General features: G+C 36.3%; 1 long non-coding RNA gene across 1 annotated transcript in view; it reads right to left on the bottom strand.

Moving 5' to 3' along the window:
- LOC143695771 (uncharacterized) overlaps positions 1–26,196 on the bottom strand; it is a 49,426-nt gene that overhangs the window by 3,591 nt on the left and 19,639 nt on the right. The window lies entirely within an intron of this gene.

Below are 26,196 nucleotides of genomic sequence, written 5' to 3'. Positions count from 1 at the left end.
GCTTAAATATTCAGCTCTTTATTAAAGCCCCTTGGAGTTTTTGTGTCAGTGATTTACCACTGTTTTAAATATACTGTGGGTACACGGCAGGCTGAAGACGTGACTATCTTTGGTCTGCTCTCCTCTGTGCAGGAGTTGTTTTCCCCATTCCCTGGCAACAGGGAGCAGATAATGCCCTGGTCCCAAGCACAATGCCGTGTTGTTTGCCCAGCTCCCGTCTCCTTCTCCCATTTTCCTAGATCCTGGTGTGGTGGGTATGGCAAACAGGCCCCACCAGCTGGCATATCGGTGCAGACATAATTGCTCATGAATGGTGTGGGGAGAGAGGAGCGAGGGAAGAAATAGAACAGATAACAAGCAAAGGGAAAAAGTAGCACTGTAAACAAGCAGCATATTTTTTTCCCCCCTCCACAGAGCAAGCTTTTGTGACTGGAGGCAGTATCTATGTGCCTCCTTCTAATCCATATCGCAAACAGCTTCCAGATGCCTGAATCCCCACCACTATTCTGGCATCCCTACCCTACACAGATGCCTGTCTATGAGGGGGGTCTATAAGTAAAATTGGGTGTATTTTACTAATCATTCATTTCCAATCTTCCTGAAGGGGAACTTTTATTAATAAACTCTTTTCATCTGTCTCTTTGATTAGGAAGAAGATAATTGCTTAGTCATGTGAAAAGGGGGGAAAAAAAAAGATTGCTGGGGGGTCGCCTTTTCTAACATGTGCTTGAGTGGAAGGAAACAAATAAAAACCACAGAACAATGTGGGTACTAAATGGTTCCAGTTGAGCTTGAGTGGTGGAGGGGAGTTTGAATAGAAACCGTGGTGGCTGGGCTGGCCTCCCAAGGCAAGCAGAACTAATTCCCCTGATCCTGGCGTCCCTGCAGGCAGCAGGCATTCAGCTGGACCTGGCCAGCACAGCCGGCAGGTGCACCAGCCCGGGGAGGGTGGGTAGGGACAGGGCTTGGCACCCACCCCCTGGGGAAGGGTTGGCTCCCTGTCGGATGCGTGGCTCTCTCTACAGGTTGTAAAGTCGGTGAGAAGTGAATTTCATGATTTTGCTCTCTGCTGTGCTTCATTCTCAATATATCTTCCCTTGTTACTCAGCTCAGGTTACCACACTCAGGCTTACTGCTGTGCTAAATCTTGGGCTTTTCTGTCAAAGGAAATGTATGCTGTCTGGTGACCACCAGCACTTAATTACAACAGATAGGCTGGAGAGATATTTTCAGGCTAAAGCGAGTTTGTCTTCCAAACTATGCTGTGCTTCTATTTAAGCCATGTCTGGGTTTGGCCCACATTCAAGAGATGATTTTTAAGAATGTAATATTCTAATTTTAATAGATTGGTGAATTAGTGCCATCAGTTGGCATCAACATGTATCATCCCACTGACTCACCTGGAGCCCTGAGACGGATGGAGTATATTATTCACATAGGTTATAGTGTATTTAATTCAGTCACACCTATTCTTACTCACCAAAAGGTTTGAATAACATTTCTTTCTCCTTTCCACTTTTATTTTTCATTTACCTTGCCAAAACCTAATTTGCCTAGTTGAGAAAATGTCGATTTTTATTAATGTTTTTTTTAGTTCCATACTCTCCATATTTTGCAATACAAAGATCTCCAGAACAATTTTATGGAATGCTTTAGGCTCTGAGATCATGGCAGTATAATATAGGCTTTCACAATGATTTCTATACTCCAAAATATAAAAGTTAATGCAAAATTGTCAGTTTATTACATATGTTCTGTAACATTGCATTTAGGTTTTCTATTCTCCATCATCATAGTAGTTATTAATTCTATTTTTATTTCTAGGAACAAACCAGAAAGAATGGAAATATCAATAATGAATTTCATACTGTTTTTAAGAAAATATTAGTTATCTATTAACTTCAACATATCTAATCAGAAATTTAAAAATTTCTGATGTTTCACTGTTCTGGAGGTTTCATGTGTTGCTTCTACAAGGCAATAATAAATGCTTAAGGCATACCTATTTTTTCCTGCATTTCAAAACTGTCTGGGGTCAAGCATTTCTAGAAGAGAAAAAGAAACTTGCTCATTCATTGGAGATAGGGCTTTGGACACTTGGATAAAATCGGATTTCTTGTCTGACTTCTGCAAAGCCTGACTTGAAGCCAGGTTTTCCAGGTGAAACCCTGCTGGTCTGTTGATTTCTCTGTGTTGATAAAGGTGCATTTTCACCAGAATTTTCATTTAAAACTTGTGAATCTGTTTTGAAGCAAGAGGTGTAAAAATGGATATGTTACTGAAAAGACATTCACAGATTATATGATGGATCAATTTAATCAATAAATACATGAATCTAATAATGTATGTATTAAATATCAAGAAAAAATATTATTTTTCCCATAAATGAAAGGTAGGTTTTATATAAAACTTGTGCTGGCATTAAAGCAAATGATCAATGGGGTTTTTTAAAGCAAGAGTTTAATAATGCTTGACTTTTTCCTCAAATCCTTTACTTTAGAAATCTGTAAATAGGAAAGGACTTTTACTTGCAAATTTTATGAAGAGTGAGTGTCTCTTACAAAGAGGAAAACTGGAGAAAATAGAGTGTAAACCTGAAGTCATTCAATTAAAAGGGAACCTGAGATCTTGTGTTATTTTTATATGAGGAAGGTATTTGTAGATGTAGAACACAGCAAAAATAACTTCCTGCTTGCATGGTTGCCTGAACTGCCATCTGCAAGCAGGCTGAACAAATGTGGATGCAGCCTGAGCTGAACATGGCTCCTCTCTCCCCAGCCCTTGTATGATGGTTCTCACTGCTGGGAGGTATGGCAAAGTGCCCCCAAAAAGTGCCCAGTGGCAGTGAGTTGCATAACATCCAACAGCTTGTGTTGCTTTTGTACCATCCATTACACAGTGGTTGTTTGTGACAGCTATATTTCAAGGACTCCTTGGAAGAAATGAGCTGATCCCAAGGTATGAGTTGGAAAGGTGACAACCTGTGATCTAGGGTGAGATGTGAAGAGTGCTCCTTAATGGACTAAGCAAAAAGTATCATTTAAGCTCCTGATGGTCATAACCTGAATAAGGGTATTTTTCCTTATTGTTTTCTTTCTGATTCTGTTCAGGTTATTGATTCAGTCTACTGTGTATTATATATCTCTTTGTGAATGCTGATTTTTGGTTGTGCCAGCATTCCTGTGTTCTCCAGCTTTAATCCACAGCTATCTGCAGCAAGAGTACAGGAGTGGAGTATGAAATACAAAATGAGGGTTTAGTGCAACAATGATATCATTGGCTAAGTCATATTCTGTCTGCTGTTCAGTCCTGTTCCTTCAGCATTGGAACTTGTTGCCAGCAAAAGGTGAAGCTCCTGCTTGGACAGGGATCAAAGGCCTGGTGACCTGTTCAAAGGAGAATTGTTGCCCTGTTTTTTTAAGTTCTTCTAAGCCTTCTGATGTTTACATTCTTGTAACAAACATTATCACATACTTTATGTAAATAACTTCTTGTTTTACATTCTTTTATGGAGGAGGAGAAATTTGATGGACTGTTGGTTTGTTCAGTGTCATTGGAGAAATAGCACTGTCATCTTCCAATCCACTGTCACTTTTAGAAATCTATAAATGCTGGAGTCAGAAATTAAGCTGCCCTCTTTTTTACCTTGGAGAGTCCAGTGTCTGCATCATTTTATTTCATGTCCTAAAGCAACAGAGAATGGTGTGCTGGTTTGGCAACCTGCAACTTTTACTAGTCAGAATTTTAGCAACTTCCAGTGTATTGGGGCTTGAATGTGCATAATATGGGCACACAAAGTAAAGTTAGTAATGGTGTTGATTCAAACTATGGCATGGAGGATAACACAGGATCAAGCTGCAGGGCGTAAAGGTCTTCTAATTGCCTAACTTTATATGCGCTTTATGTAATGTTTAATTTTCTGTGTAGGCAGGGCATGGTGTATGGAGAAGATTCTGTTTCTATGGCACTTCTGAATTCCCTGTGGATAGCAGTGAATGGTGTAGCTCATAAAACTCTTGTGCATAAAAGAGGTTTGCTGTGTAAATTTACCAGATTGTGACAAATTTTCCTTGGCTGCAGAAAATTCCCCAGGAAAGAGTGTATTTGGAGACCAAAGCATGTAAAAACCATGATGTGTGTTGTGCCAAAAAAAAAGAGAAAAATCTAAAAATTTCATGGCTGATAAACCTTTAGTCTAATGATGAGAAAGGCATTATCCCCAAAAATACAGGTGCCCCTTCCCTGTCATTACATAAGCAGTCATTTTCATTGTTTTAAATTTAACAGCATATGTATTCCCATGTGTGGGAAAAAGGTCCTGGTTAATTTTTGTATGCAATAAAAGGACCTTCGGGCATATTTTACCTTAATGCTTTTTGCTTTGTTTTAGAAAAAGAGCTCTCAATCAGAAAAGGAAGAGATTAACTTAGACTGCAGCATGGATGCTGGCCTGTTCAGTTAAATGCACTGCTGATAATAGGTATACTAGATCATGAATAATAATAGATTGTTCCTTTGCTTCTAAAGGTTCCTCCTTTTGAGTCTTTCTGAGGAAAAAGGAGATACTTTAAAGAGCAGTGTGAGATTTCAAGACAATATAAAGCTTTGAATGTATACTGAATATCTAAAAAAAATCATCCTGTTACACTAAATGATGTTTTGTTAGCATTTGATTTCTGCTGCAAGATACAAAAGCTGTAGCCTTTGGTAAAATGGTTGGTTTTAGAACTGAACTAAATAACATATGTGCCAGTTCACAGTAAAGAAGTTTTCCTCATATGCAGGCGGAACTTCCTGTGCATCAGTTTCTGGCCATTTGTTCTTGTCCTGTTGCTTGACACTGTGAAGAGCCTGGATCATCTTCTTGGCACCCTCCCTTCAGACAGTGATAGGTACTGAAGAGGTCCCCTCTCAGTCACCTCTTCTTGAGGCTGAACATGCCCAGCTCCCTCAGCCTTTCCTCATAAGAGGATGCTCCAGTCCCTTGATCATATTTGTTGTCCTCCACTGGAGCCTCCACTGCCCTCCATCCAACAGCTCCATGTCTGTCCTGAGGAGCCCAGAACTGGATACTCCAGGTATGGCCTCAACAGCACTCCAGGTATGGCCTCACCAGGGCTGAGCAGAGTGTCAGGATCACCTCCCTTGATCTGCTGGCAATGCTTTTCCTAATGCACCCCAGGATCCCTTTGGCTTTCTTGGCCACCAGGGCACTGCTGGCGCATGGACAGATTGTTGTCCACCAGGACTCCCAGGTCCTACTCCACAAAGCTGCTTTCCTTTGTGTTCAGCCTGTGTGGAGAGGACTTCTTCAATCCCATGCCTCTCTTCTACCAAGCATTGTTGTGATGTCTGGCTGGCTCCCAATCTCTCCTTGGATAAACCCGCTCCTGTTATTTAATGGAGTTTGATTATTATATTTACAATTCAACACCTCAACAACATTAAACTCTGTGGCAAACCAGAACATGACTTTGAAACAGGGTTTTATTCTGTTTAGTGTTCTTTTTTAAGACAAACCTGCAGTTACAGTCCTTTTTTTGCTTTATTTAACCACAGCCTTGCTGTTATCACAGTATACTGCTCCTGCAAGTCAGTGATAATTTTTTTTCCTATTTTAAGGTCTGCAATACACCAGCTCTCACAGCATACTCATGAAGTCAATGGTTAACTGAAATTATCCTTTGTAAATAAATGAGATTTTTAAATGTGAAGATTAAGAAATCTTTGCCAGGCCAGCTGTGATTCTCTAGTTGGACAGTAGCTCAGACCTGTTGACACCCAAGCTTCTACTTATGCCATCAGACTATATGCCTTCTGACTGAAGAAGATGTTTCCCAATTAGATGTAAATTATACGGTTTTATATATTATGTTTAATTAAAGAATGAGCAAATAGTTGTGACAACTGGCAAGATGGTTATTTTGTACCATCTCAGGCTCAGCTACAGCTACAAAAGGGGCATGCAATCAGCAGTTGTCTTTAAAAAGAGCAGTTAGAATAAAATGATTAGTTTAATCAATTTAGACCTATTTTCTTAAACAAATGGAACTCCTAGAATTGCTTGCTCTGTTCAGACTGGAAGAAGACTTTGTGTGATAGAATAGGAGAGGTTTCAAGTGCCACCCCTTTGTCTTGAAAAGAAGAAATATTTTCATATAATTAACATTTCCTTTAGATTTACCAACAAAATGTGCTTACCTGCGCTCAGAAACACTAATTTACTGACAAAAGTGATATCTCATAAGAAGGAATAATTATTTTTGAGCTTTAAAAAAGATTTACATAGAAAGTATGCGAGACTTACTTCCTTTCCTTGATTTACTTGGAACTATTTAGAACATATGCTGGGACAGGAGGTTAGGAGGTCAGTTTAGCAGAAGCCACACAAAACTACCTACTGTCTTGATAAGAATAGTTTCCTTCTGCATGCTTGTCATACAGCCACTTTTCACAGTGCATAAACAGTTGAACAGCATGTGAGTGACTCAGGGACTTGAAACGTGTTTCTGGAATTTGTTGAATTGCACACTATAATCACTTAATCTGCTCCAGGTCAGTTAGGATTTTCTAGTGCATAAATACACAGGCAGAAAACTCATTCCAAGACAAGCTTAAAGCAAAGTATAAGTGTGGCAGGTCCTATTAATTTCCTGTGAAAGCTATCCTTTATTTTTAAAATGCTATTTGTGTGTTTTGGGTTTTTTTTTTAAGGAAAGATGTAATACCAGACTGCAGAGGTCTTCCATATAGCCTGGTGAAGTTGGTGAGAATCTTTCCACTTAAGCACACAACATTTGGACTGGATCATGTTAACTGTAAGCTTCTACACACTTTCTCAAGTGAAGTTAGTTTCTTTCATTACATGTGAGACACTAATTTGTTGTATTTAAAACTTGCATGTGTTAAGTTTTGACTCAGATTCTGAAGCATGCAAAATACCTCACTGTTGAGCTTGAATGAAATTAGTTGCTTGATACATTAGCAATCTATTAATTTCACTTCTATGAAATTTGTATACACTACCACTATAGTGATACTCTTAATCAGCAATACACATATCCTTATCAGTGTGCTTTACATTACAGTGATAGATATTGATTGAGATGTGCTTAATGGATTATCGGATATTATCTCCTCTGCAATTTGTAAGGAATTAAGTTCATAATTTTCTGTTCTGGGATCACAGAAAATTTGATTTTCTCTAATAAGGTATGATTTATAACTGGAGTAGACAAATGATTAGTTTTCTCTAGTGTCTGAGGATTACATTTCTGAATGCAATTTGGACATATAGATCTAAAAAAATACAGATAAGAAAGAAATCAGATGTTCATAGAAATTGTGGCATTCAGAATCAATAGAAACCTAATAATTCTAACTACCTCTTATGCTAAAACATAAAAGCTTTAGAGATAGCATTATCCAGCACACTGGTAATGTCTTGCCCAAGAAAATGGAATGCAGCCCTGACAGTCTATGGCTTAAATATTTCAAAGCTTGGTTGAGTTTTAAAGTAGGTTACATAGTGTATTAAAGTCTAACAGTCATATATGTTCATTTGATACGTAAAAAAAGTAATTGAATGTCATTCATTGGCTTGTTATTTAAAGAGTTATCTGATGCATTTCCTCTTTTTAGCACTGACTTCAGAGTTAGCCCTAAACTGTTGTCTAAATTCAGTTTGTCCCACATTTCAGTGATGAGTAATCATGTGGCATGCATGGCACAACAAACTGAAGATCCTAAACCTCTAGATAAGGTTTACAGGTTATTGATAGGTCAATTGTAAACTTTTTCTTCTTCTTTTGGTACTTTTCTTCATATTTCATATGAGATGAAAGGTTCTTTCTACCTGAGACACCTACTGTCTATATTTTAGGCCATAAATTAAGACTTATAAATATAATATTCTTTTATTCAATAAATACCACGTATTTTATACTGAGCCCTATATGGTCCATTATAAATTATATCCCTATTTATAATTCTATAATGTAAAAAAGTCAAAACAAATGTAACAAATCAATAATTATTAAAATGCTGTAATCAGCCAAAACACAGATTTTGGTTACAGCAGACCTATAGTCTCCCATTTGCAGTCCTGCTTCACAGTAAAATGCTGAAAGAAAGCAGCAACTTTGCTTTTAAAGAATGAGCTGGACATGCTAGAAGTTGAGTTGGGGCAGCTATTTTGAATGGATATTTTGGATGTGATGATGCAAATGATTACATTGTCTATGTCTGCCAGAAATGATGAATTAGTGGATCTGTTCAACTGATTTTTTAATGCTGAATAAATTTTACAATCTCCTACTATGATGGAAAAAAATTGCTTTGTCCAGATCTATATAGTCATCCTTATTTTATCAGTTCAGATTTGCATTACAGCTTAACAATGAAAAAAATTGTCTTTGCAAATTGTGATTGCTCCAAACAACTAATTTAGTTCTAAACACTTGAAACAGGACACAAAATGACAGCTGCATTTGGGTAAATACATCAAATATACAGATATGTATAAAACTTAATCACATCATTTATAGTGAAGCTGTTAAGCTGCAAATTGCACTGAAGAATATGTTCAAAATAAAGGAGTCACCTTAACAGTCTGCCCATACTGTTCCTTTACATTAGTCTGAAACTAATTCTGCATCAGCGTGAAATGAATGGGATTTGGTTCATAACCAGATCTTGAATATTATTTAGTTCTTACCAGAGCTACATACAGAGATGTGGAATTGTCAGTCATAAATCATGTTTGCTAATGGACTTTCTAGAAAGAGAGATATTCTTGTTATATGGTCATGAGAAAGAACTGAGCTTTAATCAGCCTGGTGAGTAAAACACAGACTGTATCTCTAGCAAAAGCTACTGAAAGCAAGGAAAAAATAGCAAATGTATGTGAACTCCCCAAGATTGTAGTTTTTTCTTTAGGACCCAAAAGGGCTCTTTAACCTTGATGCAGAGGCCCTCAAGGATCTCAAGTGCTGCACCAAAGGTTTCATTCATTCATCTCTGAGGCAGAAAGCATAGCTAGCTTCCCTTTTTTAGATATTCCTATCTGAGATTGTTCAGTCTCATTATCAGTGAAGTGCTATAAAAGGCAATGTTTTGTGACCCCCAGAACAGTAATAGGGATGATAAAACCCTGAGAATCTCTCCCCCTAATTATTCTTTTTTTTTGTCTATTTTGGATCTGAAGTTAAAGCATCTGGAAGAACAAGCACTTTTGAGACTGATATTAAGAGTTAGGTTTTCCCATGCTCTCTCATTCTTGGTTGATTAGCAGATTAGTGTGCATGAGCAGGGAAAATATCCAGGCCTTGGAGATTTTTCTTATGGATAAATTATTTCAATCAGAACACTTTTTCTCTAGAGAACAGCTACAGAACAAAACAAAACAAACAAAACAAACAAACAAAAAACCCAACCCTTGAGAATTACCTCAATTCTTTGGACATAATCCTTTACCAAGTATGTTTGCAAAATAGAGTGAAACATTTTCAAACAATTTGACTGAATGCATTTCAAGATCCCACTCCTTATCTTGAACAAGGCCATGACACAGCTGTCTCTAAAACAGGCTCTGCTCATTAACCTATCATCTAGGAGCATCCAGCTTACATCTAAAAAGACAAAATCTAAGAGTGAAGTATAAATACCACATCTAAGTTTCAGGAAAGCAACTAATACACAAAAAGATTAAATTCCTCAGCCAAGAGCTGACAAACTGCCACTGGCAGATCTCAGCTCTCAAATCCTGCAGGTCTTACCTGAGTACTGGAGGAGATGGATTTTTATCTTGCAGAGACCCAGCTGTTTCTGTAGAACTAAATGCTTGAAGAAGACCTCAGCAGTTTACATGCTGGAAGTCTACATGCTTGAAGACCCAAAAACCTCAACAGTCTACATGCTTGAAGAGGACATAGTTTACACACAGATTCAGATCTTCTGGTCTTGTGGCATGCCCACACCAGTGGAATAGGTGAAAAGTGCAGATTTTAACCACATGATTTTAACTACATTGTTACTAGCTTTGATTCATGAGTTGAAGATTCACAAATCAATTTAAATTGTCTTGGTTGTGGGTAAGGAATTTTTTCACTGGATGGGTCATCCCTGATTAATTATGAGCAAAACACAAAGCAAGTTAAAATTTAGATACTTTTATTATATGATTAAGAAAACCAATCCTGAAAAGTTACCTAAAATAATTTTCTCTTTTGAATTACAGATCTAGATAGGTCAGGGGGCTTCTAGCTACGGCTGGTAGATGATACTGCCTGCGCAGCCAAATGCCTCCCCATTTGAACCCTAAAACTGACATGGACATAATGGGTAAAGTACAAACATCATTAATGTCACTGCAATGTTGTCATTAACTTTGCAGATCTAATATCTATGTCAAACTGTGGCTTGTGGGTCACTGACTGAAGGCAGAACAGTGAGGATCCCTGAGCAGTTCCTTTTCACTCCCCTGTTTATGGCTGACCTAGTCAATTTGGCTACATTTTGAAATACCACCAAATACGTCACAGGAACATTGTTAGAAGACAGTCTGAATTTTGGATCTCCAGAAAATTACACTTTACTGAACATCAAAGAGGCATTATGGGTTATAGTCACTTTGTGTGATTATTTTTATATCAATCATAGAGCTTCAACCATTTTCAGTGCTGTCAGTGAAACTGTGAAATAGCACAACTATGTCTGGCAGCAGACAGTGGGGAACAAAACAAGACAAAAAAATCCCAACAAAAGCTGCAAATAAAACCAGTGCACATTATGCAGAAATTGCCTTGGCATGCAGGTCATTGGTGATTTCATTTGTAAGTAATGTTTTGATTGTCACAGATTATATGTTGCTCTCATCCCCCTGACATTTGTTGTGCAGCGGGATTGATTTTTGTGCTCCAGTATGAAAAGGTCACTTTGATCAATGCAGTGTAATTGGCACTAAATTAGGATCATATCAGGTTATTTTGCTATTTAATGATGAAATATTAAAGAATAGCATGGGAAGATTGCAGGCACTAAAGTGCACTTTAAACCTGCTGTAATGATGTTTTATTTTGTGGGAAAAATGGAGAGAAAAACAAGTAAAGTGCAGAAAATGACTGTGATGTATTGGAAGAGTGGCCTGGAATTACATATTTTCACTCGAAATAGACTGAAAGCCGCAGACACAAAACACCAAACCCAGCAGTCAGTCCTGAATATGTTATACACAGAGAGCCCTTCTTTAGAAGTTTGGATAATGCTCATTATGTACTAGTCACACGTGTCAAGTCTTCACAATCTGCATATAATGACTGGGCAAAAGTAGATTACTGAAGTTATGCACTTAGGCCATGATTCAGGGCAACACTTGAGACATGTTTGGCCACCACTAAACAGAAAAGTAAATAATTAGGCTCATACTCAATGTACACCTGCATGGGATAGTTATAAGCACTTTATGTGCTTCCCAAACCACCGTAGTACAAACATGTCAGGATTATTCAAAGGACAAACTTAAGCCATGCTTTATTTTTAGAAAAGATTCTTTTTGAAGTACTTCTACCACTCTTTTAAAGTCCAAAAGTTGCTTGCTTCATCCCCTCCTTGTTTTAAGAAAACCCAGTATTACACTATCAGTATTTGTAGAACAGTCTCTGTAGTGTAAAGCCAAGGTTAACATCTTAACCTTTTAAGGCTGTACTGCAGCTAGATAATGTACTTAAGGAGAGCAGAGCTCCAATGAGATTTCCTGAAACATTAGCTGCCTTTAAGGAGTAAGCTTTTGATTAAGATTTTCTAAAGAGTGGATGGTGAATGCACTAATGTTCTCGATGTTAACAGTGAAACTCTCCTAAGGTGGGTGATGAGAATTAGGTATCAACTGTCATGTTCGAGCACCAGGCTTGATAGAATTTAAATGGGAATCTGAATGCTCAGCTCCTATTTAAATAAATAAACAAGTAAATACCCCAAGAAACAGATCACCAGCTAAAGCCAAAAGCAAAGACAAAAACCTCAGCCAGTTTCAGTCAATTCTCACCGAATCCACGAGGATTCAAGTAAATGCAGTAGACAGTGCCTTAGATTAATTGTCCATTTTAAAAAATGGACATATAATCTTTAAGAACACTGACTAAACTTGAATCTATTTCTTCAAGTATTTTTTAAAAATATAAGCATGTGCTGATGGGTTCTTCTGCTGATGTTTCCTATTTAATGAGAATACATTTAGAACATTATTTGGTCAATATTTTTTCAGACTTTGCATCTAAATAATGATAAGCATCATAAGCAGTGTTAATAGTGTATCCTATTTTCTCCACTGTAAATACATGGTCTCTTCAATTATTCTGAAATGCTGCTGAACAAGAGGAAGCAGCATAAGATTATACTTTTAAATGCAGCTAATGTTGCAAGAAATTCGTTTGAAGCTTTGCTGCCATTAAGTATGTTATCTAGTTGTGGCTTGAACTTTAAATTGCTGAGATATTAACCTTGTAAGTACCCTAGAAATATCCTAATAATTAATTAATAATTCTACAAAACAGTAGAATTGAAATTATATAAACCATGTAAGGTAACCCTGAATGACTTATTTAAATTTGTGTACCAGGCAATGTTTGTCCTAATCAATTCTTAGGACTTCACTAACTTTACACTGTTCTTATTAAGTCTTTGAACTGCTGGGCACATTTTGGATTTAGTTTAAAATACGTCTTTTAAAGTCTATTAAGAGAAGACCCACTACAAAAGGAAAACAATTTATTGGACTTCAGAAACTTTATGTATATATGAGTGATCCACTCAGAAGAAATGGTGTTTATCTATGGAAAAACAGACTGTCACAATCTGAAGAAAATTATCAAGAAACAGATTGAGGGGCTGCAGAACCTGAGTGTGGGAGAGATGTGCAGGTGTAAAATGTAAAAAAACATGTTCCAAAATACCCTCAGGTGGCATATGCCAGAACCAAGGCCATGACTGGCACTGATGCTGTGTCACAGTGTACTTGACCTTCCACTGCCCATGAACAGTTTGCCTGTAGATAATGAAACTTGAATACAAAGGAAAGAAAATAAACATCTTTCCAGAATGAGTTGTATCTTGTCCTATTTTCAGTAGTTTTTCCCTACTTATTCAGTGGTCTTCACACATATACATAATAAAGGACATTAATAAAAAGAATAATGAAAAAATATCCTTCCACAACATACATCATTAGATTAAAAAGGGAGATTATACAGGAGTCGCTGCTTTGATATTCCATCAGTGGAAAGAAAAAAGAGTGATTCTGGAGAGAACCCTGTGTGTAAAGATAGTGGAGTTTTAAGATTGCTCAAAGTTGTGTTGATCCCTTAAAAGATGTTTCAATAAAAATTTACCTTATAGTATTTAAAACATTGTTTTAAATTAGTTTCTTTTATTAAAAAAAAGTTTCCCAACAAGGCAATTCTAAACAGTTTTCTAAAAGAACTTACTGTAATTTAGGAACTTCAGTACACAGGCTCTCCACATGATTCAACTATAAAGAAAATGGGATCAATGCAGTGATACACGTAACACAGGAGTGATGGAAATCCAGAATGTGGGAAGAACGTGGCTTCAAGAGATTAATTTCTTTCTTGACTTTGCTCTCATAATTGAACTCCCTCAGGAAGACTTGATGCTTTATTTCTGCCACAGAATTGAAAAGTGACTTTTTCTTAAATTGCTTGTAATCTAATCTTACAGTTTTTTGTCTCTCTGTCAAGAAATGTACATGAATGTCATGAAATTATTATAGTAGTGGAATGAGAAGACCAGTGGTTTATGATAAGTGTTTCTGATGCTTTACTTTAAATACATATTTAAATTTTATAGAAATCAACACCTTAGATATAATTAAAATCATGACTGCATATTTTAAAAACACAATTTAATTAATTCTGTAAAATATGCGAGTAACTGAAAGTCCAATTTTTCCAATTTTATTTTGTCAAACTGAAGTGAGTTAACATGTTTGTCATGTGAGATTCCTTGAATTCTTAGATTAAAAAAAATTATAAATAAATTAATAGATCCATTTAAATATCACCACATCTAAAACTTGCAATTGAAAATTTCAAGGTAGAAAGATGAAACTCCACCACAAGAGGGCAGCAGGAATAAAAAAGGGCATGTAGCAAGAGAAAAATGCACTTTGAATAAGCAGCTTTTATCCAACTTGAACCCTCTTCCTGCCTGCTGCTACTATTGAAAATGAAATTTTTAAAAAACCTAAGCCTTACTGGCTACTCTAGAGTTGTATATGAAACATCTTTGGATGGCATACAACACCATTCAGAGTTCATGGTGTTATTGATGACACAATTTATTCCAGCTCATAGTAGGGAGTACCTGCATCTCTCTGCACTTTGTAAATCAATATATGCATGTGTTTCTGTTGCATATTTGTTGAGGAATTGTGACTTAAAAGGGATTATTTGCCTTTTAACCTTCATCAGGTTCTTCAGAGTGTGAAAATCCCTGCACAAAAGAGGAAAAAAAAATAGGGAATAATTTCCCATTTTTTTTCCCTTGTATTACTCATCTGGGTCTGAGAACTGAGCTGGTTTCCTGCAGCTCATGCTGTGCCCCCATTCAGTTGCTTGCAGCAGGCACAGGATGCCTGCTCACAGAGCCACTCATTCCCGAGCACACAGAAGCTCCCACGCGAGCCAGCGATCCGCCATAATTTACGGACAGGTCCTTGGTCCCGTTTGCTTCATGCAGGCAGCGTGGGGCTGAGTGATGAGCTATGATGTCATTTCTCCCCAGCTGGGCAGCACTTACTGAGCCAGCCTTACACGGGTCAGTGGGTGAGGAGTACGGACAGGCAGCCCCAGAGACATCCATCAAAGCAGCACGCTCGTCCTCCAGCTGCAGGGAATTCTGCGCTGCTCTCCCCTCCAGCCCTGCAGCTGCAGGGAATTCTATGCTGCTCTCCCCCCCAACCCTGTAGCACCACTTGTGGGCAGAGGAACTGAGCTAGGCCGTGTCCAGAGTGGGAATATTAGATGAAAATCCAAACACAGGACGCAGATCTCACTGCAAATCAGCAGTCAATACTAAAAGGAGAGTTCAGGGAGCAGCAGGGATCTCCCAGACAAATTGGTGAGCTGCAGAGAGTGTCTTGGAGGGTGCTTTCGTCATAGATGGGCTCCATGCTGAACTGGGCAGTGAAGTGGCCATTGTAAGGAGCATGGATATGAGATGAGCAGTTGTGGCACAGGGATCAGGAATAAGTATGTCTGATAATTGAAGAAGAAGCACACAACCCACTAAAAGCACAGCTCTGAAGGAATTTAAGCTCCTGTGCTAGCAGGATGTTCAGCTAATGCATCAAACCTCCATACAACCTTTTTTCCTTCTGACATCAATGTACAAGCTCTTCCCTTTTTTTTTTTTCTTTTTTTTTGATTTTTGATTCCTCAACAGATATCATACCATTATACCATTCTTTCTGCTCTCTTCAGCCCATCTGCAGTGGGACTGCAGTTTTGACAGTAGCTCAGGGCAGAGGAGGTTGGACTGAAGGCATGAATATGTTTTTAACCAAGGGGAAAAGTTAGAAAACTCTATGTCCTTTGCTTTAGCTGCCCCAGGCTCTGAAAGTGTTTTGCACAGACACATCATGAGTCAAGGACAGAAACAATTAATGCCTGGACCAACAAATTAATTTCTTCTTTTTGTGGATAATTGCATCATATCATCATATCTACAATTTTTATCATGTCTCACTAAACTTAACAATGCCAGAAACAGCTTATTTTAAAATATAGGCCCAGATCCTGTTTTCCTTTTTAGTGATGTGAACATTTGTGAGTTTTGGAGTTGTTGGTTTTTGTTTTGTTTTGTTTTTTCTGTGTACTTTGGCAGTATTAAGAGTTGTTACTTCTTGGTTTTGGCACTTTGGGCTAACTCTCTATTGTAACTTCTGGGTTCAAGGAGGTGAGTCGATTTGTAAGACGAAAATTGGATTTGAATGAATACTTTAAAATGAATACTTTAAAAATATCTGTTCACTCTTCATAAGGGATCTTATTACTACTCTCATAGATAAAATGAAAGGCTCTAACTCCATCTAATGTTCAAACTGCTGAGCACCCAGCGTCTGTGTAATCTGCTTGCAAAATATGACAGCTTTATTATGGTACAAATATTATACTCTTATACTGTCATGGTTACACAACATAAAAACCATCTGATCCACACACTCAGTATGATACAGCATAATATAATGCAGCACACATCCTAAATTGTAACAGTAATGGTTACTTATTTGACCATTTAAAAAAAATTCTTAATATTGTATTAATGTTTTCATGAATCGGCTAATTTCAGTAAGTATAAGGATAAAAGACAGAAGTTTTTGCAAGACCACAGTGAAATCAGGAGAGGGATGAAAAATGAGAATACTTCTGTCACAACTAGCATTTTCAGCTCATTCTTAAGATTTCATCTACTTTTCAAACAAATTAATACTCACCAAAAGCTTTGCCAATGCTATATTTGTGACATACCATAATTTGAATGTTTGTGCTCTTTACATCACAGCGTGTCTCAAGTGAACACTGTCATAGCAGAAGCTGTACTTGTGTTTATGGGGAGAGCTCAGACCTGCAAGTGGGCATGCATGGCTATACACACAGAGCCCTCTCCTTCAACGCCTATCTTCTTGTATTCAAACATGAATTTGAAAATCTATGAGCCACAATAATATTAATTCCCAGTTTCTTTGACCCCTCATAAAACAAAAGAAGAATGAGTGTTTGGCTAAAAGGATTATAATGATGCCTTTGGACTCTTATGTTCACGTAATGACTAGTAGAAAGATTTATATGCCCTGTATAGGTATAATTAGACACCCACAAACCCATTGACCCTGACGAGGTGAAGAGCTCTCCTGCTTTTTGTTTCAGCAGTTGAATCAATACTTGCACGTTTTACCACTGTGGAGTGAAATTGAGGAAATGAAAATCTGATAATTTTGCTCCCAGTGCAGTCTAGACAGAGGAGAGCAGTTTTAGTCTTTGACAGGAAGATCTATTTCCAGTTACTCAAAAGGCTAGTGTCAATTTTAAAACTTCTCTTATTATTGATTTTCAGGTTTGTTAAAAAGGATGTTTTATTAGAAATATTAGTCCCATTTACAATGTAAGCTTATGTCTGTTTCACAGGTTGATGAAATCATGGTTTAATTTTGGTCTGAATCACAGGATACTTCTGCCTGGTGACTTTTGTAGCAAAATATGTAGTGTCTGAAGAAGTTAATTTCTCTGTGTCTTCTAAATCTACATAAATCAGAATAGAACTCCTTATGCAATGGTGCAGGTTCATCTAGGAAATGCAGTGTATTTAAAGAAACAAACTGGATAAAGTATCTGGGATAAATATAGTTTGGCAAAATATAAAGGAAGCCTTATATTTATTTAAAATGTGTTGCTTTTTCTGTAGATTTTTGTGTGTTTTGTCTTCAATAAAAGAAATAATTAATCACAAGTGAAAAAAAATGCAACAATGTTAAATGAAAATCCTTTCGTTTCAACCTGGAGGCATAAGGCAAAGATATTAAACTACAAAGCAAAATTATAATGTATTTCAAATTTTAGAAGTATCAGAAAACTGATGTTAAATTTTGGTTACTGTGGTAAACAGTTTAAATTTAGTATAGTGCATGATGTATGGCCATTGCTATTGATTTTGTTTTGTTGTATCAATAGATGCCACTGATTTTGATGTTATGTCACCTGGCTTTTACCTGTAGTATCACATTGTCTTATGTGCTGTTTTTTTGGAAGAAGTTCATGTGTTGAAAACACACATAATCATAAGAGATCTGAATAAAATTTCAGCAGAGTCAAAAATCCTCAAGACCCCTTAAAGACAAAATAGAAGTCATTTTATATGTACAGACTAAGAAGCTTAGGATTAGAATACCACAGATGGTTCAAGTATTAACCAGAAATTACTTTTTGCACACACACAAAAATGTGTCAATAAGTAAGCTACTACAGAAATAAATAAACCACTTTTCTAATTCATTAGGAGAACAGGAGTCTATTCTAGGGGTGCATTACATGCCTTGTTTTAATGTTCTGCCCTGTGCAAGGAGAAATCAAGGTATAATACTTTGATATATAATCGGTTCTGAAGGCTTTGAATTACGTTGGTATCTCTTTCAGCTTGCTGTTTGGCAATGCTTATGCCTTCCCCAAACAGTTCACACTGGAAGTAATCTCCAGTGTTTGAGGCTTTTTTTTCTGTGCCTAAAATGTGCTCCTGTGATTCACAGCTCTTGGGGATAAAGAAATTTATATTAAATATGTATATCAGGACATGCGGGGTTTTTTACAGCTGTGGCTCCTGCCAATGGAATTTTATTAAGCACAAATTAATGAAGCTTTAGGACTCTCAGTCCTTACTCCCACAGGGCTAGTAAAAGTAAAATTCTGATTTAATAAATCCTTAAAATAAGGAAGTTACCACCCCCACCCTCAACCCTACAACTCGTTACTTATGCAATCAAAGCTGAGCTTCCTGCATGGATTGCACAGTTCTCTGTTTGGTTCTACTTGAAATCATAAGTACTGCTATGACATTTTTTTGAATCATGTATTGAGTCACAAGGTGCTGTGAATTTTATTAGTTGAAAAGTCTGAATTCATCTCCTCCCATCACAAATAATTATTTACCTGATGTGGAATATTGTGTCACAGAAACCCAAGGTCACACAATATCTAAGATACATACTATTCAGGTACTCATGGGAGTTGCCTTAGATTATCTAAATTTTTGCCTTTACAATACATTATGTGATTATTTGAAAGCATTTGCAAATGATGATAAAATTATGTTAAGCAGTAGTACTTAATCTTTTAAGAGTGTCTATGAGGTACATGTTTAAAAGGGATAGTTTAGACCAGGTAGGGAATTATTAATTCACCTAGATACAGGGTAATTGCAAATTACTCATCAGTTGTTTTTTATGGTTCTTTTTACTCGTTCTTCAAGGTAACTCAATAAAACTAATCTGGGGGGGGGGTGTTTGTTTTATTTTGTTTTGGTTTTGGTTTGGTTTGGTTTGTTTGTTTTGTTTTGTTTTTTTGTGGGGGTTGTTTGTTTAGGTTTGTTTTTTTGATTTGTGATTTTCTGTTGGGTTTTTTGAGGGGGGGGTTTGGAGGGGGATTTGTTTGGTTTTGGGTTTTTTTGTTGTTTTTTTTTTTTGTGGGTGGTTGGGTTTTGTTGGGGATTCAGTTTTTTTTTTTTTTTTTAATAAAATAAACTAAAATCACTGTAGAGTATCTCTAACAGTAAGGAAATGTACTTTTCTCCTCTCTGCTTTCAGTCACTCAAGATACAAGCTCTTCAGTAGGTAAATTAAAGCCCAAAATTCCCTCATTTTCTTTGTAAATTTCCAAAATGCTCCTTTCAAAAAACAACTTACAAATAGCAACCAAACACCAAAAAGTGATTTTATATTGTGCCAGAGTAAACACAGCATTTGCTCAATATTTAGAGTTCAAGGCAGGTGGCTTTTTTTTTCCTTCTGTAAAAATTATTAGGTGTAGTTTTATCTTAGAATATCATTACAATATATAAAATCATCTTTTCCCCATATGTGAGCTAATAATGAGGGGAAAGGTTTAGAAATATGAAGGGAAAGTTGCATGTAGCCTAAAGGAATATTGAAAGTCTATTGCTATTAGTCTATTGCTAAAATTGAAAGTCTATTGCTAAATAGCTGATTTGCTAAGGAGAAATTTGCTATTTGAGTAACCTCTTATCTTTCCGTGTTTAGGAAAGAAAAGGTAATGCTCTGTAGCTAGAGACTTTTAGATCAAGATTAAGAAAAACAAGACAAAAAACAGGAGTAAAATATCCATGAGGTAGAACAGCAGAGTGTGATGTGAGCACCTGCCTATTTGCAGGGTGGCTGTGCTCTGGCAGTGCCATGGTTCCTCTGCCTTGCACATGAGCTTCTCAAATTAAACCAAGAGTTGCAAACATCAAGCAGTCTCTCTTCTGCATCTCTCATCCTGCAAACTGGCTTAAGAACTACATGTCACTTGACTGTGTAGTTTGAGGAAGGGCAATGCAGTATAATGCATAATGAAAGAGGAATAAGACCTGAAGTCCTCCTAGCTGTTGCTACTGTCCCTTACTGAGACCAATTAGCTATCAATTTCTGTGCTTCATGTACAAAACTTATTTACTCCACACCCTTGTCCATGAAGGATGGCTTTAGGCACTGTTAGTGTCTTTAGAGTTACTGCATTCTTCACTCCCACCACCCCGTTTTGTTAAGTACAGGAGTAGGGAAAAAAAATATCAGATTGTACTGCTTACACCCTCTCCAATAATTCAATGGAAAGAGTAGGTGAAATTTCTGTGTTTTTAGAACAACAATTCACCTGTTTTTTTATAATTCTGTTCTTTGGAATCAAATTCATGTTCAGATAAGCTGTCCCTTCTTTTGCTTCTCATTCTTGAACCAAAGAGATTGCATAATCTTGGCAGAATAAATAAATAAATATTTCTTTGAATAAAGTGAGATAATGTGGATGCTGAATTAGAGGTAGATCAAAAAAATGTACAGAGAATATGAGGAACAGGAGAATCTGGCCTAAACTTACCCTTGTGCTTTACACAAACACATGGACACACAAGTCTTGAGAGCAGTTCCTATTTCTCAATTAATTCCTAAATGTAGTCTCTATGCAGCAACCTATGAGTCTAAATGCTGTGAGTATGTGTCCTCAGCAACCTTGCTCTCAAACAGCTCATGAGTTTCTGTGCAGAGTGGATACTGTTTAGTGGATTAAATTGACCAAAACCATTCAGAGCATGACAAAGTGCAAAGGCTCAACTGTTTTGTAAATAAGATATTATAAACAAATGTTAATTATGCAATTGAACATCATTTGTTACAGCTCTTGATGGAAAATGGAAGGAGCAATTAATATCTTTAAAAGTCTATAATTCCACAATTATACAATAGTCTGTAATTGCAAATAATCATGTAAATATATAATAGAAAATTTTAAAAAATCTGCGTTGCATCAGAAATGGGATAATAGAGATTTTACTGTTGAAGTGAACTAATCAGCTCAGATGAAAGCTTATGCATTCATGTACATCAGTCTCAGTTCTCCATTAGAAAAAAACATTTGCTGCTTGTAGTCCTTGAAAATCATAAAGCAAAAACATAACTTTGAGTTGGAGTTAAAACAAGTAAATTGCATTTTTGTTTATTTTTTCAGTAGAAGCAAAATGTAGTTTCTTGGAAGAAAGAATGACCTTCAAACAGACAAAAAGATCATGTCATGTTGAAAACAAGTGTTATGCTCTTAATCATAGATGATTAAGAAATTAGTGAATATTTTTTATTAGCTCTTAAGAAATTAGCTCTTTTTCTACAGTAAAGTGGACAAATACTACAAGTAAATAAGTGGGGTTTTCTGTAAGTCTAAAATAAATGTAATTTTTTTTCCTTAAAACTAGGGGAAAGGCAGAGTTAATAAATCATTTCATCATCCAATTAATAAGCATGGTGAATTGAGGTCTAAAGATGTGATATGATACTGATTTAAACTGAGTTTGTCTGCCATTGAGAATTCTCAATGAAACTTGGGGTTTAAGACTGCAATTTTCATCACCAAGAGATTTGGGATACATTTTGGTGGTGAATCATGTAAACTTCCTTATGAGAAAATGTCTTTATACCTACAATCAGTGTTTGTATTGGCAGACAAATTTTAATCCAGCAGACTTTTAAAAAATAACACCGAGTTGAAATTAACACATTATGATGGAAATATTTTTTACTCTTTATATGAAATTAGGTAGCAATTTCTATGCCATGGAGGATTCTTAACATGTTGGTCTCTGCCTACCTCTCACAGGCTAAATAACATATACACGTGCTTTTCCAAGAAGTTACTGGAGAGAATTTCTTTATTCTTTCAGTCAGGAACAAGCACTCACACACACACACACGCTCTTGTTTGGGGCAAACATTTAGGAAATTGTCTTGAGCTCTTCCAAACCATTTTTTTTCTGCATTGTTCTTGTTGAGTGATACAGTCATTGCAGAACTACAATTTCTGTTGCCTCTGCAGCCAAATGCTGTAATGGTATTGCTCATTTTGAAAATACAAGAGACAATCTCTACACTGAGATCTACAGCCCTTTCCAGAATTTGTAATGAATTAGTAGCACTGGTCCAGATATGAAGAAAGGAAAGAGGAGTTCTTTAACAGCAAGCTTTATCCATTGATTTTGTTAACTACACTGCTAAAAATGTTGTTACTTTGCTTAAAAAAGAAATCTTAAAAAAAAATGTTTTCAACAAGATTTATCATATTAAAACACAGAGAATACAATTTGTTAGTTCAGTCTGGACAAACAATAAACAAACTGCAGTCCCTGCCACCTTTTTAATTATGAAAACAGCTTAGCTATGTTATCAATCCATCTTCCTGTCCTATTTCCTGCTTACATTTCTATCTTTGTACTTTTCTCCCTCCTAACATAGTGGTACTCTTAAAGGTTAAGAAGAAATACCTGTCACTCCTTCTTCTATGGAGTATATACATGGGATAAAATTTTAATTAGAGAATGCTCAGTCCAACGGATGAATTCTGCACTAAGTACTGAAAGTCACAGGATTAGAATGCTTATTTTTTACAGATGGAAATGGGGAGACTATTCCACAGAACTACAGTGTTAGGGTTTTTTTATTCAAAGCTCTGCCTTCTAGTGCAGTCTTTTTTCATTGTTCAACCAAATGTTTATGCTGTCAAAGGGACTGGCCAAAAGCAGGAATGTGATTGCTCATGTCAATTTGTCAATTTCATGTAGAGCACAGAACACAAAGAGCTACAGAGGTCTTGAAATGTGTTATATGGTTCTAAGTAAAATTGAAGCGCAGTGGACAATGTTCATAACTATACCTTAAATGGCTGGTCAAAAAAATTTGTGCATTGCACCTGCTGAAGCCTTTTCAGGACATGAGGTTTAATTTCCAGATATAAAAAGTTGCAACAAAGATTTCTGATTGAATAATAGGTGTTTGTATTAAATCTTTTGAATGAGAAATTTCATTCTTAGACCTTGCTTATTCTTATTTTCACAACCTGGAGAGTTGTTCATCCTCCAGTCCATTTGGCTCCTTTTGGTTAGATAGCAGGATCAATGGCATATGTCAGTACCATGTGAACTGGAAGATATGTCTAGATTTGACTCTGGACTTTCTTTTACTTGATAGTTATTGCCTTCACCTCTTCCCTGTGGGGAATGCCGACATTAGACAAACAGAGCTAAGTATAGATGTGCTTACCACAACAATTTTAATATAACAAGTTTGGATTTATTTCCAGCAAGTGGCTCATGTGGAAGGAAAAATGTTACTTTGAAGCTAAAATTTTCATGAAAAAATGGTCCAATGAAATTTAAAAGAACATGCCTCTGCTGGTCATTTATGTGCAGGAAGTAGGTGTCATCTTTATGCCCAGCCTAATAAAGACTCAACAGTGAACAGGAGTAATTTACACCACAATCAATGATGGGTAATTCCTTTAGAACAATACAAACTGGGTCCATTCCAGGTTCTGGAATTTAAATTTTTTTTTTTTAATAAAATGGGAGACTTTTAATATTATCTTACAAGGGTACATAAAATAGGACTTAATTATGAATAGATAGAAGGCAAAATATTCTTAATAATAGTAATCAATAAAGTATTCACATAAATACCTAGGGAAGTGTTCAGGTCTGTGAGGGATAATATTAGTAGTGAAGGATAATATCAGTACTACTGAAATTAGCTCAGTTGGTTAGAGCATGGTGCTAATAACACCAAGGTTGTGGTTTTGATCGCCATATGGGCAATTTACTTAAGAGTTGAAGTTGATGATCCCTGTGGGTCTCTTGCAATGCAGAATATTCTGTATTTATATCCTGTGAACTCTCCACTGTCTTTAATATTACTGAAACACAGTGGTTGCTGATAACAAATCAAAATACAGTCAATACATTAGTTTTATAGCTGAAGTGTAGATTTGAGTCAAACAGCAGTGGCTTTAGCACCATAATAAAATAAATACTGCTAGTCATTGACAAATGCTGGCTTTGAGTAGTTCCTGCTATTTGTCACTCAAAACAAATGTTATATATTTTGATCAACTGGATATAAAGTAACATATCAATAAAAGCTAAATCTGAATCAAAACAAAGATTTACTAATTGAGACCAGATTTTTCAAATTGAATCCATTACAGTGGACTACTGTGTGATCTCTCCTTTTCAACTACACTGCCTTCAAATAAGAGATTTATGGGATCAGTATACAGGTGTGAAGTTAGTGTAATCAAAAGGAAGACAACAGGACTTGCTCTATTTCATAGTCCTGATTTAACAGGGTATATGATATATGAATATGATATATGAAGAATTAGAGAACATAAGAAATACCAGGGGACTGCTCTATTGGCTCATACTGCCTGTCAACAGGTAACTACCTCCTTCTCCACACCTCTGATGAGGAATCACCTGCAATTCTCTCCCTCTTACTCCCTTTCTTAGTTTTGTTAGATTTACAGAGAATTAGGAAAAAAGGAATAATGTGAAATGGATGTTTTTCCATAAATAGATAGGTGCATGCGTGTGTTCATGACTTTGTATCTATAAAATCCCTCACTTTGTATCTATAAAATCTCTCACCGGCTGAAGCATTGGGTCAGGGACATGGGAATTACAGTCCATATGTGATTGAATGGCAAATACCAAAGATGTCTTACACAAACACGTGGATTCTCACAGAAAAAAACGAGATAGAGTTAAGACAAAGGGACATTTGAGTTTCAGGAGGGAAAACCAATTCTTGTTATACTTAAGTTTTAAAAATTATACTCCAGAGTGTCATAATCTTTTCAGGGAAGTGAGGGGAGTCTTTTATATTGGGACATTTTTAAGTCAGATGGATAAAAACCTGCTGGTATATACTTGGAGTAAGGACTTGGCAAAGAGAATATTTTCTACTGATCTTTTTTATTATTTTAATGCATAATGAATTTTCCGCAGAAAATATGTCTTGGACTTAGTTCTTGCAGTCTTACCAGCAATAGTGACAACATGAAGATGCTTTGCATTGTTTAAGCAGTCTGAAGTGAATCCTTCTATGATATCTTATTCTTCCAATGACTATCCTTTCCTTGTGCTGAGAGTAAGCAATGTGGAAACTCAGGCTAGGCAGATTTGTCTACCCCTCAGTTGTCTAATAATCAAGTGTACTCTATTTCAGATAAATGCAAGAAGATTTGATCATGAATGTGTTTGAAAAATTTAGCAAAAAGATGTCTAAAATTTAAACAAATCCTGTAGATGTGCCTTATATAGTATGTGCTAAATAGGAACTTAGAATACCTTTCCAATATAGAATTTATTAATTTTTCTTTCTCCTGTATGAGGAATATTATTAACCCTCTGCATCAGTGTGTATTCCAAATACTGAAAAATACTGCAGATTTATGAGGAGATGGTTTCTTTCCAGGAAGGTACAGTATGTCTTCTCACAGGCAGAAACTCTGGAAGGAGAATTTCCACCCCAGAGGAGGCAGCTTCCTTGTATAGTCTGGGAAAGGTCTGAAGAATAGCTTGCAATTTTAGCAGCAACACCACTCTAGAAATAAACCAGCAATTTCTAGGAATTAAACATTAGTGATAGGAAGTAGCTTTTCAATTTGTCAGCTATTCTTGGTAGATGTACATTTTTTTTTATAAAGAAAATATCTGAAATGCAAGTTACTTAGGTATGTAACTATTGTGTCATGTAAGGACTTTGTAACATAAGAAGTAACAGATATCCTTATATTAATCTGCAGCATATTGAAGGAAGAGAGAAGAAAACCATTTCTTTTACTTTCTCTTAAGAAAATTAATTGTCTCTAATGATTCACAAGTCACTATTTATGACTCAATATAAATGGTTTCTCCATTTTACAGTTCTTTCAGAAAAGCTCTTCATTGAAATGAAAATGAAAATCTTCCATGAAAATGAAAAATTCAATTAAAACATTGCACTACATAATATAATAGTGAGGCCAAACTACCAAGGTTTTTTTGAAAATACACCACTTGCTAAGGATGGTTTAGTGTATGCTGTGATAAAGCTAA

This window comes from Agelaius phoeniceus, chromosome 1 (assembly GCF_051311805.1).
Source record: "Agelaius phoeniceus isolate bAgePho1 chromosome 1, bAgePho1.hap1, whole genome shotgun sequence".
Classification (NCBI taxonomy): Eukaryota; Metazoa; Chordata; class Aves; order Passeriformes; family Icteridae; genus Agelaius; species Agelaius phoeniceus.
This window is presented reverse-complemented; position numbering and strand designations above follow the sequence as displayed.